The 18895-nt window shown below is 42.7% G+C and overlaps 1 protein-coding gene across 3 annotated transcripts in view; it reads right to left on the bottom strand.

Moving 5' to 3' along the window:
• The window catches only part of LOC112119304 (trafficking kinesin-binding protein 1), a 116591-nt gene that overhangs the window by 82511 nt on the left and 15185 nt on the right, over window positions 1-18895 (bottom strand). For all 3 annotated transcript variants that reach the window (XM_024217913.3, XM_024217915.3, XM_024217916.3), the window contains exon 2: window positions 7453-7647. The gene's annotated coding sequence lies outside the window, so the exon portion shown is untranslated. The remainder of the gene's footprint in view (window positions 1-7452; window positions 7648-18895) is intronic.

The following is an 18895-nucleotide window of genomic DNA, read 5'->3' as shown; positions in this document are numbered from 1 at the left end:
CTGAAAACCAAACTGCATTATAATCTCTCTAAAAATATACTTAATATTCCACAATTTTTCAACAGATTATAAAAATGCTTATGACAGGTTTAAAAGATTTCATAAATAAAGAAAAAAGATTCTCTTTTATAGGAAACACTTCTAAGCAGTAACTAGCACAAGTTCCAACATTTAGTAATAGGTCATATTGGATGAAGTATTCTGTGCTACATGGAGTATCTAGGAGGAAATAGAGCCTAGTCATCAATTTGCTGACATAAAGCTTTCCCACCCCTAAAGAAACAGCAGGGAATAACAAGAAACCAGATCATCATGGTTTGCCCTTTGTAATAAGTGTCTCAAAGTAAGAATTTGCACTGCAGGTGGAATTCAAAGCAAAACATCTACCATAAGCACAGAACACCACAGAGAGACTGCCCAGATTTTTCAGTTTATCTAGCTCATAAATTACTACACTTGCAGTACTTTCAGAGGTACCGGGTGCCTTAAATTACTCAAGATAATGGGATGGGGCTGGAGGAAACATCATCTTGCAAGCATTCAACACAAACATCACAGGATGAGAAAGCAGTAATATAAAAGTGAGAGAAAATAAACAAAGAATGAAAAGAAGAAATCAACTACTTCTTTCTCCAACCTGACTCTCTCCAGGAGAGGTCCTCTGAGGCCCAGAAAACCAGTCTGTCTACCCTCACATAAACACATATTTAAAACCATGCATCATGATTGCTATCCTGCTACTAAATGCAAGACAAACCCAAAGCTTATCCATTTTGCTCCAAAGAAGTCAAGACACACTGAATTAGAGGTTTGTTCGCCCCCTCCACTTGCCAAACTAGGAGACAGCATTGATGTCCTGAACCCGTACTGCTACTGGATCTCCAAAGACGAACAATCTGCCAAAAATACCCTTCGAGACCTACAGCAGACCAGGAGAGTAGGCCCCATTTCCACAATTGTGGACTCTGCCACAGTGACCTAATGCATTTGCGACCAGCAACCTTGATTAATGCAACATATCCACCAGGGTGAGAGAGTTCCTTTGCTCCTAGAGAACATTTCAGTTACTAAGCAAGCATCTTGTCAATGTATCTCCCAAATTACAGCTAACAGGGCAGCGGGATTATAGGGAAGTGTGTCACCAGAAAGCTCCTGCTCTCCTGTTAGCTATGGAACAGTCTTCCACAAGAAATCTTACCACCTTCAGGACAAAATTAGACATGGATCTTTGATTTAGCTTTTGCCAGAATAAAGCATTTAAAAAACAAAAAAGCCAGTCCTACCGACCATTCCAGTGGAATGGAGACGAGAACCAGAAATCAATTATTAAACAGCATGTCAGATTTGTTACATTGTGTATTGCACTCAGATACCTGGACAATGAGTAAGACAATAAACACCAAGGCCTGGTCTCCACTACAGGCCCAGCCCCCACTCCACCCCTTCCTCCAAGCCCTCACCCCCGCCCCACCTCTTCCTGTCCACGCTCCATCTCTCTTCATTTCGGGTTGGAATTCAGCTCCTGGGTTAAATTGGATTGTTATTTTTAAGTTCTGTGGAAGATACCTGGGGACTTTTGGGAGTGTTCGTATAGTATCAAAATAGATAAATAAAATAAATATTTAGAAAACCCATTGTTCTGTTTCATCTGTCTGCTGTCAAAATGCATATCAAGTAATCCAGTGAGTATGGGATCGGAAGTCAGGAAATGTGGCTTGTTTCTAGTTCTGACATTGACTTATTGTGTAATTTTGGAAAAGTCAGATAGCCTCTCTAGGCTGCTTCCATGGAGATGCCCCATCTTTCAAAAGGGACGATATTTGTAAAGTGCTGAGAGCTATGGATGAAGAGTGCTGTATAAATAACAAATATTGTTATTTGCACAGGAAGAAAATAAATAGGGGATTGCAACAAACAAGAATGTGGCACTCTCACATCAAAAGAGGCTAGATAGGTACTAAGGTAACTGACTAACCTCTTTTAGTCTCCTTCCTTCACAAAAGGTTGCCATTTTCTCCAAAGGAATAGTCCCTCTTCCTAATTCCAATTTTACATGGAGGGTGGCTGACATAACCAAATTCACAAGTACTTAGTTATCACCAAAATCTTATTCAAACATCATTAAAAGTAACTTTCCATAATCCCACGTTCCTACCAGACACGCCGAGATGTAACGATTAGGCTGGAAATACAATCTCCCTAGATAAACAAGCAAAAGGGCTTCACAAATACTGTCCAATATATCTGAATTTGGACACATTTCCAGAACATTTGGAAAGATGAGCCTGTATATATTTACACAGGCTCCTTATTCTGACAGCATATCTTTACCATGCTATTGTTTGGAAACTACTTAGATACTACAGTGATGGGAATCACACCAAATCTAAACAGAAAGATATTTCTAATACTATACCTGAAGTATTATGTGCTGTCTTAAGTTTAAATATCAACCTTATTTTATGCACTTGAAAAGCACCAAAAGAAAGCTGAAGAAAACAGGGCACCAAACTTTGAACATATTACTACATTTACAATGGGAGCATTTGTTTTCCTCAACTGAAATCAAATTTCTGCACTTTCCCTTGTTATTAGCGGATGCTGCACTACCTTAGTGCTGAATTTCATTATCGTGATTTATTGAACCTTGGAATGCTGACCCACATAGCCATAGCTAATACTTTTCATACGCATGCATACTCATATCTCTGCATCATTTCAACTGTTCTGTACAAGTCCAGTTATTATTCTTGTATCCCACAATTAGTGTTTTGCATGCTCCTTTTGGATCTTGGCAAATTATTTAGTAAAGCTATAATTAATCCAATGATACACAATCTCATTTACTGTGTGTGTGTGTGAACAATTAAAATTACAGTGCCACCAGGCAAAAAGAGTTATAATTCTATATATGTGTTGGAGAGGGGGTTTTGGGGTTTTTTTTGGGGGGGGGGGACACGGAGGGGGAATGAGATTGTGGTATTTGGAAGAGTTTCCACAGAATTCTAGACAGTCCCTCAAGTTGCGCATATCCGCAATTTGTGTCAGTTTACCACCACTCTTTAGGGAACTGTAATTTTGAGATGAAATCATTTGGATAGACAAATGTCAGTGATTGCACACACCCAATGCTAATGACTTTTTAAACCTTACAAAAACGTGAACTCATGCAAGAGAGAGTGTTTCAGCTGTTACATTTAAAACAGGTCACTCCATTAGCAGTCACACTCCTGAGGACATTCCTGTAGGACAGGTGTGGCAGCTCAAGGACTTTTCATGCTGAGCTATTTAAATATATAACTTTCCACTGTTTGACAGCCATTCCTTCATCCAGATCAAAAGATGATAGTAGTAATAACACTTAACATTATATAATGCATTATAGTTTCAAAGCGCTATGTTAATATCCGTCTGTCCTCAATTCCCATGTGTGAGGTACAACAGTATTTTAAGTTTTATCTCCACCATACAGATATGCAAGGCAGGCACAAAGATTACATGATTTTCATGGCAACAGAGCAAGTCAGCAAGAGAGCTGGAATCAGAACTCCCACTTTCCTGGCTATCAATCCAATGCTTAATTCAGAGAAGGTGGTTATTCTCTTTCTCTCAAAAATACTCTCTATACCAGTGGTGGGCAACCTGCAGCCCGTCAGGGTAATATGCTGGCAGGCCGCCAGACAGTTTGTTTACATTTGCACAGCCGCCCGCAGCTCCCAGTGGTTGCAGTTTGCCGTTCCGGGCATAGCGACGGCCGAGGCAATGGTTCGGGGAGCAGTGTCCGCTGCATCAGACGCTGCCTGGAGTGTTGCCCTGGCCGCAGTCATGCCCTCCTCCATGATCGCCCGGAACTCCTTCCTGGAAGCCTCAGGAACGGAGCCCTTGAACTTGGCCATGACTTGCCACATGTTAAAGTCATAGCATCCCAGGAGGGCCTGGTGGTTGGCCACCCCTCAGCTGGAGACTGGAGGATGAATAAATCTTATGCCCAAACAAGTCTAGTCTCTTGGAGTCTTTATTCTTAGGGGTAGCCCTGGGTTGACCTTGTCGTTCCCTGTGGTTAACCGTCTCATGGCCTTTGGATGGCACAAAGTACTTTTGTTCAGCCCTCTTGGAGATGGGTGGCAGGGAGGAAGGATTTTCCCCACAAGGCTTTAGTAATCTTAGAGGCTCCATCATGAAGGGGCAGAGCCACCCTGGCCGGTGCTGTGGAGACGAGGACATTGAAAAGAGAGTCCGAGGGCTCCTCTAACTCCTCCGCTTGAAGGCCCAGGTTGGCAGCGACCCTCTTCAGTAGTTCCTGGTGCACTTTAGTGTCATCCAGAGGAACCGGGGGCATTATAGCCTCGTCAGGTGACGACGAGGAAGATGCCAGTGCCATAGGATCCTCCACAACCATTGGTGGCCCAGTAGCTTGGTCCCCTACTCCCTCTTGGACCTGCGGGGTCCTCTCATCCAAGGCTTCTTGCACTGGAAGAGGGCGGGAGAGAGAGGCAACTGGTCTCATCGAGGCTCCGGACACTAAGCGGGTGGCCTGGGAGGGCTGGGTGAACCCCCACAGGTTCCATGGGTACCACGGCACCAGCCACTGGGCCTGAGGCCACAGGGCTTGTTTCAGTGCCGACAATGTAGCTGGTACCACTGGTACCGGAGCTTGTCCCGCCATCAGGACATCCCTCCCTCCGAACCAGGGCAGGATCCTGAGTGGTCGCTCCCAGGTGACCAGGACAGAGCGGAAGGGAGGTTCTGTCCCGACAGGTGCCGGTCACTCCGCCTGGTGTCCGATCTGGAACGAGGTCTTCAGGACCGACGGCGCTCGATGGATCCACGATGGCCTAGAGCCGGCGATCTACATCTCGCGCTTGATGAACAGTACCGGGATGAAGAGCGGGACCAGGAATTGGAACAGGCCCAGTGCTGGGAAGGCTCTGCACACAGTGATGCCCTCCTAGGGGATCGGTGATGGTCTGAGGAATGGTAGCATCAATCCCTCGACAGGTCCCTGGAGCAGTACCGCGGTCTCGGAGATACTGAGTGCCGGGACCAGTACTCCTGCCAGCGGGCGCATGCCCCCAGAGGTCTGCGCCCAGTTGCCGGAGAGCTGCGCCTCGAGCCTCTCGGCCTGCCCAAGGTCCGAGGATGAATGGGACTGTGCTGCATATTTGCCTTTCACGGTCAGATGCGTGGCGGCTACAGCAGGGCGAGCGCTGGTGGGACATTCCCCGTGATGGGGAACGGTGTCGCTTAGGTGGGGACCATAGCGGTCCAAACGCGGGTTTACCCTGTGACTGGGGAACTGTGGGAGCCGGTGTGGGCGGCACCGGGATGGACATAATCTCCTGCGCCACCTGTAGGGCCTCTGGCATGCACGGCACTCGGAGCTGATGGAGGCCTCTGCCACTATCCGGGGTCGCTGGCGGGGAGTGGCCTGGGACCTTGCTCACACCTTGTCTTATCTTTTCCCTTGTGGGAGGTTGGAGACTGACCTCGCACCATCTTCTTGGGCTTCTTGGCAAGAGCCACAGATGGGGACCAGTGCCGGCCAGTGGACGGACCCAGTGGGGCACTATGTACTGAGGTCACGGTGCTCGGTGCTGAGTTGAAGCTTTACTCCGGTGTCGGGGTGAGGGCCGACTCCATAAGGAGCGCATTTAAATGAATGTCATGCTCCTTCTTAGTCCTTGGCTTGAAGGACTTGCAAATCTTGCACTTTTCACTAACGTGCCCTTTGCCCAAGCAACGCAGACAGCTGCTGTGTGGATCACTAACGGGCATGGGCCTCTTGAAGCGATCGCTGGACTTAAAGCCTGGGGACCGGGGCATGCCCCGTCCTGAGGCAAAGTCCCGTTTGGGACCTATGAAGTCTCTAACTATAGCTAAGGGATTTACTAACACTAACAGAAAACTATAGACACTATAATACAAGGATTAACAAATCAGTACGAACAAGAACGCAACAGTTCTAGCCCCGTCACTGGCAGCAAAAATGAACTGGGGGTGGGGGGAGCCGGTGGTGCCCTATATACTGCGACATGTGTGCGCCACTCCAGGGGGGTGCCAGAGCTGGTCCCCTATGGATACTACTGAGGGGAAAACTTCCGGCATTGGTGCATGTGGCGAGCACACACACCTAAGTTGAATGGACATGAGCAAGCACTCGAAGAAGAACCTTTAGTAATTCAGCAAGAGATTTGTGACGAAATAAATGACAAAAACATCATTAGGATGGCAAGAGGATTTATGTTTGGATATATTTGTATAGGTTTTCCTCACTTTGAAAACCCTTCCCGTAGACAAGAATGAACAAAACACTAAGCTAGGAGCTATTCCTACAGGTGTAATGGTCAGCCACTGTTTGCAATGTCATGAAACTGGGCAGCAAAATAAAAAGATGAAAGGACAAACCTCTGTGAACTGACCATCCCTTTAGGGTTGCTACTAACTTCAATTCTTATAGGACAGTCCAGAATTGCATCTCTCTCTCCCAGAAGCCTAAGCTGCAACATTATTACTTGATTTCATGATGCCTTGCCAGGACACAATAGCATCATCTACCATGCAATGCGTCAGCAAATGAAAAATGCAAACGTAGTAGGCAGCAAGTCTAGGCCTAGTTGTCTGTATTTTATGCTGATGCTTGGTATCAGGAAATTGCAACTGCCACCTTAGAGAGTTAAAGCAAAAGTAATATATTCCAATTATACCAATCGAAATCCAGGAATTTAAAGTTACATACATTTTTTCCTGGTTTTCCTCTTGCATAAGTTCTGATTTAAAGGGAAAGTATGTTTAAAAAAACAAAAACAAAAGCAACTACTTGGAAGTTTCTTCACTCACCCAACATTTAGAGCTTTCACATTAAACCTGTGGAATGAATAAGTCATTTCAATAGGAGTAGACTATGTTAACCTACAGCTGATTAAAAAGCCTCAAACAAAATGCATATCCACATATATTCAAACTCCAGATATTTCAGGGACTTTCCAACCATCTGGAAATTTAATTGAGGTGTGGATCTGAGATTTAGGTGTTTTTAGGGGGTTTTTTTTATTGTATTTTTCATGTAAGAGTCTTTGTTACTTTCTCACCCTAAATATAATTTAATCCAGGGGGATAATCAAGAACATCTCTCTAGGATGAAACTTTGCAAACTACAAGTGCAATTGCTATTTTGTATGTCCTAATCTTTTATTTAATATTTACTTTACTTTCCACCCATCAGGAACCTGTAATACTGGTACAGGAAACAGACTGGCTTTTGATCCATTATGAATGTATTGCTTTTGCCACAGCGTTGTAACAGAAGGATGGTTTAAAGTGTACATGTAGCTTGGTCCTACGCCACTCATGCTGATTCCTAACCATAGCTGCTATATTGAGGGCCTTGTGACAGACAGCACTAATTTATACGCCATATTCTTGCGTCAGTACAACTGTCAAGTTTTCACTTACGGAAGTATTTCAGCGTCTCTTCTATTTGCTCAGTTGTTAAGTCGATACTGGCATCAGGAGAAATGAGAGGCGTGTGAAGCCAGTCGTCGTGGTCATAACCATAGATTGTATCTGCTCTCAGCTTGTAATGGGGCAGCTGTTCTTCCAGCAGACTGATGATTTCAACTTCAGGAAGATCAGTACTATTGCACACATCTGAAAGGAAGAAAAGAAACATATAGCCCATGTTAATTACTTCAAATAACTGAGCTCTTACGTTTTAACATGAGCCAGGCAAGCATGTCAGTTTACTTTAATACTGGCAAGAGTTTCCTAAAAAGAACAGTGAGCAATACACATTGTTTTGGAATGCATGACTGAGTGAGGTTGGTAACAGGAGAAACAAGAGGCGTGTAAGCACAGGGTTGGCGACTCATAGGATCATAGAACCATAGAATTAGAAGGGACTGCAAGGGTCATCTAGTCTAGCCCTCTGCCAAGATGCAGAATTTGTTGTGTCTAAACCACTTGAGACAGATGGCTATCCAGCCTCTTCTTGAAAACCTCCAGTGAAGGAGCTTCCACGACTTCCCTAGGCAGTCTGTCCCATTGTTCTATTGTTGTTATAGTTAGGAAGATTTTCCTGAGATTTAATCTAAATCTGCTATGCTGTAGTTTGAACCCATTGCCTACCCTCTGTGGCAAGAGAGAACAATTTTTCTCTATCTTTTTTATGGCAGCCTTTCAAGTATTTGAAGATTGCTATCATGTCCCCCCTTAATCTCCTCTTTTCCAAACTAAACATATCTAGTTCCTTCAGCCTTTGCTCACATGGCTTGCATTCCATTCCTTTGATCATTTTTGTCACTCGCCTCTGGATCTTTTCCAGTTTCTCTACATCCTTTCTCTGCAGCAGTGACCAAAACTGGACGCAGTACTCCAGCTGAGGCCTAACTAGCGCTGAGTAGAGCAGTACTATCACCTCCTGTGATTTGTGTGCTATGTCTCTGTTACTGCAACCCAAACTGCATTTCCTTATTTATTTTTTTTGGCAACAGTGTTGCATTGACAACTCACGTTGAGGTTGTGATCCACCACTACTCCCAGATCCTTGTCAGCAATGCTGCTGCGAAGTCAGTTATCCCCCAATCGGTATTTGTGTATTTGTTTTTTTCCTCCCCAAGTTTAGGGACTTACATTTGTCTTTGTTGAATTTCATGTTGTTGTCTATAGCCCAGTTTTCCAATTGATCAAGATCCACACATTTCAATTGTAAATTGAAATGGTAAATTACTGACAAAATGTCCTGCTTCATAATCAGAAACAAGGCAGAGCACTAAATAGCATTTTCAGATTGGTGGGGCAGAATTCTATAGCTAACCTTAGCTAAAGCAAAAATGTGAAAATGGGAAGTTGGAACACAAAGCCTTCTTCTGAGTGGGGATTACCAAAATCTGTTTTACCACTTGCCTTTCCTGCACACTGTTTAATGAACTGCTACCATGCTGTGTACATATGAAATTTATGGCCCCTGAATTCCATCTTTAACCAATGCCAAAGCTCTCAGAATTTGGCATTGGTAGGGCACTGACTCACTTCACAATTTACTGTAAATAAAGCAACCCTGTTAGGCAGAAGTGACCTCATCACCATGATGCAACCCACCAAGCTAGTGATGGACATCTTTTCACTGGAATATATCTCATCGGGGAAGAAAGATATAAGAGAGACATTTCATTATTTTCCAGAGAACGTTTTATTTCTTCACTGTTCTGTTTTTCCCCTAATCCCCAAGGTTACATTTTCAAAAAATGCCTCTGATTTTAACCATAAGGCTGAAGCTGGCAAGGACGTGCTACCAAAGGGTGGAAGATGTGAAGACGAGTGGTTGTCAAACAATCTGAATTACCTTGCTATCCATAAGCTTAAGTAAAACCAGGCTACTGATAGGACATGCTGCTTACCCACTTTAGTTCACATAAATATGTCATTCCAGAAACAGTGCCAAGCTCTATTGCTCGCACAGAGAATATTGCACATATAAATGCACTACACCCATTTAGAGATATGCCCATTATGAATCAGTTTGTTTCAGAGAAAGGGTTTGTATGGTTTGATTCATTTAGACAATATGTGTTCACTTGCAAACAAGAGACAAATTACTGTATACGTTAAGCTAAACTTTAGAGAGGAGGGGAAGGTCAAACTCAAGACATAAATCTTTGAGTGACTCTTCCACATTTCTAGTGTTTAACAAGAGCCAACATATTTACTGTTCACAATAGGCCAAAAAGGCAATGCATAGAGACTAGCTCATTATGCTTATGTGTCAAACAGAAATTAGCTCCTCACAAAATTTTGCAACCACTATGCAGGATGGTATCAAACCACCATGAAACTCTGTAGACTGGCAATCCTCCATTCTACATTGGACAATCCATTCAGCACTGCATTTGAGCATGGAGTCTTTTACCAGCTCTCACTGTAAAGAAGGAGAGGGGGGAGAGACACACTGGAGCACTGGGCCTGGTGCAAGATCTGAGACCTGAACTATAGTCAGCAAAGTCAGGCCATGCTGTGAACTAAAGTCAGGCCATGTATTAAAGCAGATGCTTACAAGTTCTCTGTCCGATATGGTCACTAGGTCCAAAGTTTGTTGAGAGGAGTTAGAACATGGAACATACACTGGAGCAGTCCAGTGAATTTACTGTTACCTGTTATTTTTCATCACCAGATGTTCCACTTTGCATTGACCAAGTTAAGTAAATAATTAAGATAGAAAAACAGCCCCCAATTCTGCCATGAGATCCATATAGGTGGACTCGTACCCATGCACAGCCCTGCTGATTTTAATGAGGGTCTTTGCAAGTGCAAAGGGCAGCTCACGTACATCAAATTGCAAAATTAGGGCCTCAGCTCCTTCCAGTCCTGCTGGAAGACTAAGTTAGGTGGAGAAACAAAATTTCTCTGAAGGTTTGAAATCACTCTGGTAAATGAGGATATTTCTCTCTTGCTTGGCTGCCTCTTTCAATTATTGGCAAAAACGTGAGGCTCTCTTTTACATATTGGCAGCTATAACTATTTGATTGTAGGAGGATCCCATGAGGAACTTCTAAAAATACCTGCTAGTCTACATTAAACTCACCTTTTGCAACCCTGTTATTATGGTTTTTATACTAGCCTCAATAGGAGGTGACTTACTGTAGGCTTAATAATAATTTAGATTCTTTAATCTCTCCCTCTGATAAGAACAGGTGCTGTAGCTGTAGAATTATGCAAAACATTTGCATACAACCAGCGGAAAAGTAACAAAAGTACTCAAAATCTTAGGGTCCTAGATTTTGTTACAAATGGGAAAATTATCACATTTGTGAAAAGTTAATACTTTTTTAGTTCCTTTTTCTAATTAAAAAAAAAAGGGAATGTATCAAGTGAAAATGGACCCACTTTTTTGCTGGAAGGAACCATTTTATCAGCAAATGTGATTTTGCAGCAAAAAAAGATTCAAGTTGTATGTTTCTGATGTGGCATAGCCATTTTGTCAAATTAAATAGAAAAATGAAAACCTGATTATGGGAAAAAATGTTTTATAGTAATCAGTGATCGATTATGTGACCCAGTATTATCACATGCAAAAAACACCAACGTACATGTTTTGTGACAAAGTTCCTCCTCTATCTTGGTGGGTCCTGTGCTTATTGGCGGATTTTCTTGCCTCAGAGATTCACCATGTGGGTTGGGGAACAGCCCAGAGACCTTCCCCTCTGGAAGAACCCACAGTCCAGGTCAATTGGGAGGTTTGGGGGGAACCCGGGCCCACCCTCTACTCCGGGTTCCAGCCCAGGGCCCTGTGGACTGCAGCTGTCTATAGTGCCTCCTGTAACAGCTGCATGACAGCTACAACTCCCTGGGCTACTTCCCCATGGCCTCCTCCAAACACCTTCCTTATTCTCACCACAGGACCTTCCTCCTGGTGTCTGATAACACTTGTGCTCCTCAGTCCTCCAGCAGCACAGTCTCAGCTACTTGCGCCTCTTGCTCCCAGCTCCTCACACTCCCACCACAAACTGAAGTGAGCGCCTTTTTAAAACCCAGGTGCCCTGATTAGCCTGCCTTAATTGATTCTAGCAGCTTCTTCTTAATTGGCTCCAGGTGTCCTAATTAGCCTGCCTGCCTTAACTGGTTCTAGCAGGTTCCTGATTACTCTAGTGCAGCCCCTGCTCTGGTCACTCAGGGAACAGAAAACTACTCATCCAGTGACCAGTATATATGCCCTCTACCAGACTCCTGTACCCCACTGGTCTGGGTCTGTCACAGTTTATAGAGCTATGAATACTGAGCTGCTTTACACTATATCACTGGGATATTTCTCACCCAACACTGTTGGATCAACAAGAGTAAAAATTCTAGCAGTTTACAAAGTATGCATGTTCCCAAAATTTTTACACCATTTAAACCACACTGATGGTCCTAGTACTCCATCTATTTCTTTATTTTTCACCAAATATCTACTATTTTTCTTTTCTGATGGGCCAAAGGCCTTATGTATAATGTATACACATCCAATTTCATTTAAGGTCTCTTTCTCCAAAAGATTAAGATTATTCCTACTGCAGAAGTCCCCACAACTCAACTTAAAGAAAAACAGGAAACTTTAGCATATAACATTTACGATTACAAAAATAATTCTCTAGAAGCACATCACAAATACTCATTAACAAAAATACTTCTCTCTTCTTTACCCCGATCACTTCAAATAACTTTTAGTTATGAGATCAGATTGCTGTATTATGGACTCACCAAGATATCTTCTGGGAATCAAAACTCTCCATTGTAATTTTCCTGTTATCCTAAATTATCACTTTTTCTTTAGCTTTATGTAGATTAAACATCTTACTGTAATAATGACTTTATTCAATAGAACATTACCGTAAACCGTGTTCAAGAAAATAAAAGTTGGACCATATATTATGAAGACTGTCTTGGTACATCCTATAAAACTTTCTGAGATCCTTATAGTGATTACAAATGTGTGATTCTCTGCTGTAACTTGACCTCAAAAAGGAAAGTAAACTTTAAAGACAGCATAACCCAGATTTATTTAGTGAGAGAATATTCTTGTTTGCCAAACAATGAATTCATTGTACCTATTCTATGTGTGGCTGATTATCCAACCATGTCTACACTAGCAAGCTTACAGCTGTACCGATGTAGCTGCGCCGCTGGAAGATCATTCGTGTAGCCGCTCTATACCGAGGGGAGAGAGCTCTCCCATTGACATAATAAAACCACCTCCATGAGCGGCGGCAGCTATGTTGGCGGAAGATGCTCTCTTGCTGACATAGCACTGTGTACACTACCACTTATGCTGGCAAAACTTATGTCACACAGAGGGGCTGCTTTGTCACACTCCTGAGCTACATAAGTGGTAGTGTAGACATGGTCTTACTTTAAAAATAAAAAGCATAAGGAGGTACTATCACAAGAAATCAAGAGCTGCTAAGTCTCTTGCATTTTGCAGAAGTCTCCATTATTGGCACCTTTTGCCTCACATTGATTATTTCTGTAATTATTCATGCTTGTCTCTGTCAGAGTTGAAAGCTGTCATGCATTAGTTATAATGTACACACATGCAGCACCCCTTCCTCCATGTCATGAATTCCTACAACCCCACCAGAAAATCATTCATCTAGTGGTGCTGCAAGTGTTGAGCAAGGTTTCCCCTGAAATTCCTCCTTCTTGACACTGGAGGGGCTATTGTGGCACTGGGATCATAGGCTGCTGCTTCTCTTCTGGTCCCAATGCTTCCCCAGCTGGATCAAATTTAGCATGGAGCAGCTGTGGTAGAGTGAAGGAGAAGGAAGCCAGCATCCACAGAGTCCTGCTAGTAGGCAGGAGATGGGGCTAGAGAAAAAGGACAGAATGAATGGAGACATGGACTGAAAGGAAACAGAAGAGAACGGGAAAGAACAGAGGCAGAATGGGAGAGGGCGCCCAGGCATTCCCCTACTTTCTTGCCAACAATTCCGCCCACACTATCCCCTAGTCCTCCAGCAGACTATTCAAGTTCTCCTCCAGCCTCCTTCCACCTCCAGCAATTTGTCACCACAGCCTTTCCCAATCTCCATCACTTCTGTGGCACGCAATGGGATAAGCTCCTGCCTCCTCCACACCTGCTCTTAATAGCTGGATAGGACATGCTGGCAGCAGTGTGTGGGGAACATCAACGATTTGGTTCTCAACAGGGAAAAATCTCAAACGTGGAAAGTCACTAGTACTCCAGCAATCCATACACTGGGTCTGCAGCATTCCTTTCTCTCACTGCCATACAGACTGGGGGTAAGACGTGACCAAGATTTTCACAAGCGACCAGGTGATTTTGAGTGCCTCCATTTTGGGGAGCTCCTCCTGAGGCATCCTTATAAAAGGACCTGGTTTTCAGAGTGAGTGCTGAGCATTTTCTTCAAGTTAGTTCTCTCAAAAACAATGAGGAGTCCTTGTGGCACCTTAGAGCGGGGTTCGGCATCCTTTCAGAAGTGGTGTGCCGAGTCTTCATTTATTCACTCTAATTTAAGGTTTCGCATGCCAGTAATACATTTTAACGTTTTTAGAAGGTCTCTTTCTATAAGTCTATAATATATAACTAAACTATTGCTGTATGTAAAGTAAATAAGGTTTTTAAAATGTTTAAGAAGCTTCATTTAAAATTAAATTAAAATGCAGAGCCCCCTGGACCGGTGGCCAGGACCCGGGCAGTGTGAGTGCCACTGAAAATCAGCTCACATGCTGCCTTCGGCACGCGTGCCATAGGTTGCCTACCCCTGCCTTAGAGACTAACAAATTTATTTGGGCATAAGCTTTTGTGGGCTAGAACCCACTTCTTCAGATGCATCGAGTGGAAAATACAGTAGTAGGTATAAATACACAGCACATGAAAAGATGGGAGTTGCCTACAAAGTGTGAGGTCAGTCTAACAAGACAAGGACTCCTCATTGTTTTTGCTGATACAGACTAACACAGCTACCACTCTGAAACCTTAGTTCTCTCAAGTTATCTTAATTCCAAAATTCACTGCATCACTTCTTGAAAAAATCTTGGTGACAGTCTGTAAGGACCACGAGGTGAAAACAGGGGAGTCAGACGGGGTCTTTCAGGATGTGTGCTTAATCTCTGCATGGCTGACAGCATGGAGGTAGGTAGAAGAGGAGGGAGAGAAAAAATAAGGCATGGAAGGAAAAACTAGAGGGGAGAGATCGTGAGAAATGAGAATGGAGAGAAGGGGGTTAATTAGAAATTCAAGCAATCATTCTGAAATCTTTTCATAGCATGGACCACATCTTAGAGTGCAAGTCTTATAGGCTATCCATGCTCACAATCACACAAACTTCCTCCCTTGTCCCAGACTCACAGTCTCTTGGATATCCCCACCCTCTTCTCTCCCCACAATTGTGACACATCCCTGGGGGAATTACAGAACTGCAGCATGGAAAATATTAAATGTATATTTTAAGCTGTCTTTTAGTGACATTTAGCAGTTGAGCACAAGAACCTAACCCAGTATCATATGACCAGGTTGCTCTCCACAAGGCCAGAGCGCAAACAGCTGGGATAGGTAATTACTAAAATAGGGCAAGGGGAGGTGAAAGAAAATAGTGTGAGAGAGGAGAAAGACTACAAGAAGAAACTCCTTCTGCCCAGGCCAAGACGGAGGTATATGGTAGGAGAAAGGGGATATACAGGTAGGCGCCACACCGTATAGACAAAGATGTAGAGAACCCTATTCCAAGAGATAAAGTGGCTGGAGAGTAAGCTTGTTACATTTTTTTAATTCTCTGAAAATGTTGTGTGGTGTGGTGTGGTGTGTTGTTTAAGATTTTCCAGCTGAGGATTCCCAGAACCCCTGGTTGCTTGGAAATAACAACAGAGACACAGAAAAATACATTAATAGAGCACCATAAATCCTGGGGTGTGTGGTGGTATCTCAAAGGATTTCAGTAACAAAGCACAACTCATCCCTGCTATAACCAAGAAATTGCAGACACCCCTTGTAGAGAATAAATCAGTCATTTCATCTCAGGCCACCCCTTAATTCAGATTCAAAATATTCTGAATCCTATTTAACAAAACAAAACCAAGCCATATCTTTTCCTCACTTTATTTCAGGGTTCAAATTATCTCTCATCTGACTACTGAATATCATGATGGTAGATATCGCCACCTGGTGTTTAAACAGGCTTACTGTAAATGAACTAAAAGAATTAGAGAGACAAGGTGGGTGAGGAAATCTCTTTTACTGAACCAACTTGGTGAGAGAGACAAGCTTTTGAGCTTCACAGAGCTCTTCCTCAGGTCTGGGAAAGGTACTAAGAGTGTCACTGCTAAACGTAAGATCCAAGGGCTAGTTTAGCATATGTAGTTAGCACATATTCTAAGCGAGCATTCAAGGTGAAGCGGCCCATTGACAGCCCTGTAGTCATAGGACAAAAAAGGGGAGTTAGTGGATTAGATTGTTGTAATAAGGCATAAAACCAGTGTCTTTATTAAGACCATGATTTTTAGTGTCTAGCAAAGTTATGAATTTAAGCTCTCAGGCTTGTCTTTTGAAAGTGCTGTGCAGGTTTCCTTTGAGGATGAAGGGACTTATAGGTAAGATATAGTTATAGAGTGATCACTTTGTGAAAAGTGTTTACGCAGAGGTGATATGTTGTTTTTGTCTTATTTTCCTGTGAGACTTCATTTGAGAGCATAGTGATTATCTGTTTTCAGATGCCACAGAGTATGTTTTGAGGAGAAAGTCCAGGATATACCCCTATCATCAGTTCAGTAGGACTAGTGGTCTGTGGTACTCGCCAGTTTAATTTTTTTTTCACCCTCCCAAGACACCTTTTTGAGCAGTTGCATAGCATAAATTATTTGGAAACCAGTTTTCTTTGCCTGGATGCTAGAATCAGTCAGATCTTTGGCACACTCATCCACCCATAGTGTCTCCCCCCCCTAGATTTACACATGGAGTGGTTCTCCTCACAGAGCTCCCCATGATGCCACTCCGAAGGGCACTCCGCAAACGTCAGGGCTATCTGAGTAGAGGTCTGGCTGGAGATGGGGTGGGTTAGGGATGAGTGGGCAAACACCATCAAAACAATACAGAACTAGGCTGTGTTGTCTTTTCTGTGGATCCTGATTACCACCGCTCGTGAAGGGGAGACTGAGGTGGGCTAGGAGAGTTCCTGGCACCACAGCCCCAATACAGCCATGATGCCTGGAAATTGCGGGTTGGGGAAAGGGACCAATATTGGTCTGGAGGCAGGCCTAGGGTCTCCCGCAGATCTGTTATGTTTGGGGGCAAGTATGGGGACATGTTGTGCTGTTCTGAATCTTTGTAAATAAAGAAAGCATTCAGAAGAGACCTGTGCCATTGTTTGAAGTGTGATTTTTGCCTTCCCCAGCTGGTCCAGCAGCTTACACAGAGCTATTGCATCCACATCAAATCTATGGGGCAGCAGTAGATGCTAGACACTAATCTATTAATTGCTTCACTATCTGCACATATGATCATTACTTGCCTCGTAAAAACAGATATGCCAACAAGAAAAAAAAATGAACCGGCCTTATTACATTATTTTCCTTTCTTCTGTACCAATTTTAGACTAATGGGGATCATGATCTGTATCAGTACCACCCTGCATTATCCACAGAGGAATCAGAACTTCATAAAATCTTGTCACTCTTCTTATATAACTCCCTCTTCTTGTATAACCACTAATATTCCAAAAGAAATAAAAAGAACAGGAGGCAGAAAGGGGAAAATCATATGAAGAGGGACGGGCAGAGAAAGATGAAATGGTGAGGTATAAGAAAAAGAAGGCCTCATGAAAGGAAAGACAGACCGGCAAGAGGAAAAGGTTAGAAGAGAAAGCATGGGGATTGGGTGAATTCACAGCTATTCTTCCGTATAGATCCTCCTATTCAGTTTCCCAACCAGTTTTTCTCTGTCCGATCCCACCCTCACTCCAACAGAATAACTGTAACACAAGCTTTGGATAAAAGTTATTCTATAAATTCCAAGGCCAACAAATAACTTAAAATATTTTTTTTTAAAGGAACCAGTTAAGTTTTCAATCTCAAAATCATACCTGAAAAAGTAACTCAGTGAGCCAACACTGAAATTTTCATTTCATTAAAAGCAAGCTGCTCTGTAGTAAGCAGTGTTACTGCATGGAGGCTAAAGTCCAGTCTCATGCAACACAAAACGTTAAATGAACTTTACGCTGTTCACAGTTTACTGTAAATGTGGCAGTTATGATTCACTGCATATAACATAAAACTAATATAAAAATGGGAATTAGGAAAACTAGCTGGGAACAGAAATGGAGTGAGTACTCATTCACAAAATTGATTTTCAGATATACTGTATTATATAATATTTATAAACATCTGTAATTCTATACAAAGAACTTCATTAAACGATTATTTTTAGGAAGTAGTCAGATTTATGGGTGCCCGTGCAACTTTAATTCAACTCTTCTCTTGCATCCACCCTGGGCACTAACTTAGGCAGGGGTTCTGTAGGAAAACTAGTGTGTGTTTACTTAATTAAAGACTATCATAATGCATATGCACAAGGGATCAGAATTCCCCTCTCTTACATATCCTATTTCTCTGGTGATAGAGTCTAAACCTTTAAATCAAATGTTAAGCATAAAGCTCAGCACAAAAGGAACAGCCATTAATTTGTGATAAAGAACCTTTTGCTTAAAAAAAAAAAGGGGGGGAGGTTCTTTGATAAAGTTATAAGCAGCTCAGGAAGTGTTTGGCTCAAAGTCTTCTTTAATATATTGTTTCCTTAACTTTCCACCTCACTGCAGCAGAGGGCAGAATTTATGGCTAATACGCTTTCCATTTTATTTTCAGAGAACTCTGTTTCTGTTTGAAAACGTGCCTAAACATTGAACACATTAACACTTGCTTACTGCTGTCACTTCACTGAATTACCCCCTCAGCCAATTATCACTGCAATTAAAAGGATTTGCTTTTCCTTCAGAGAAATATTTTTGCTCCTTTTTGGCTGTGATTGTTGAATGCCCAGAGTATATTTTCCATATGAGCATTTCCTACGTGTTTCAGAAGTATGCCTTGCTAACGATGCAGTGGCATCAATTCCTGCATCCTGGCAGTGTCCTGAGAAAGAGAATGATTGCTTCAAGTTTTTTGGGTGCTTTTTTTTTTATTTTTTTATTGTGGGGACAGAGGCAGTGGCAGAGAGGGAAAGGAAGTTGGGTATTTTTAGCATAGCTTAAGCTTTATATTATGAACCTAGGTTCATTCTTCGAAAAGTGCTGTTTAGAGGATTTTTTTTTTTTTTTACAAACTTAACTTTTGTAAAATGTCTAGGTCCCTAAAAGAAGAAAATATCCCATGTGGAAAAAGTAATCTGAGAGGAAAAATTCACTTTCCATATGGGAAT

The sequence above is a fragment of the Terrapene carolina genome, unplaced genomic scaffold (genome assembly GCF_002925995.2).
Source record: "Terrapene carolina triunguis isolate 2854851 unplaced genomic scaffold, T_m_triunguis-2.0 Scaffold34029, whole genome shotgun sequence".
NCBI classification, from domain to species: Eukaryota; Metazoa; Chordata; order Testudines; family Emydidae; genus Terrapene; species Terrapene triunguis.
The sequence above is the reverse complement of the archived record's forward strand: the minus strand, read 5'-3'. Positions and strand labels throughout refer to the sequence as shown.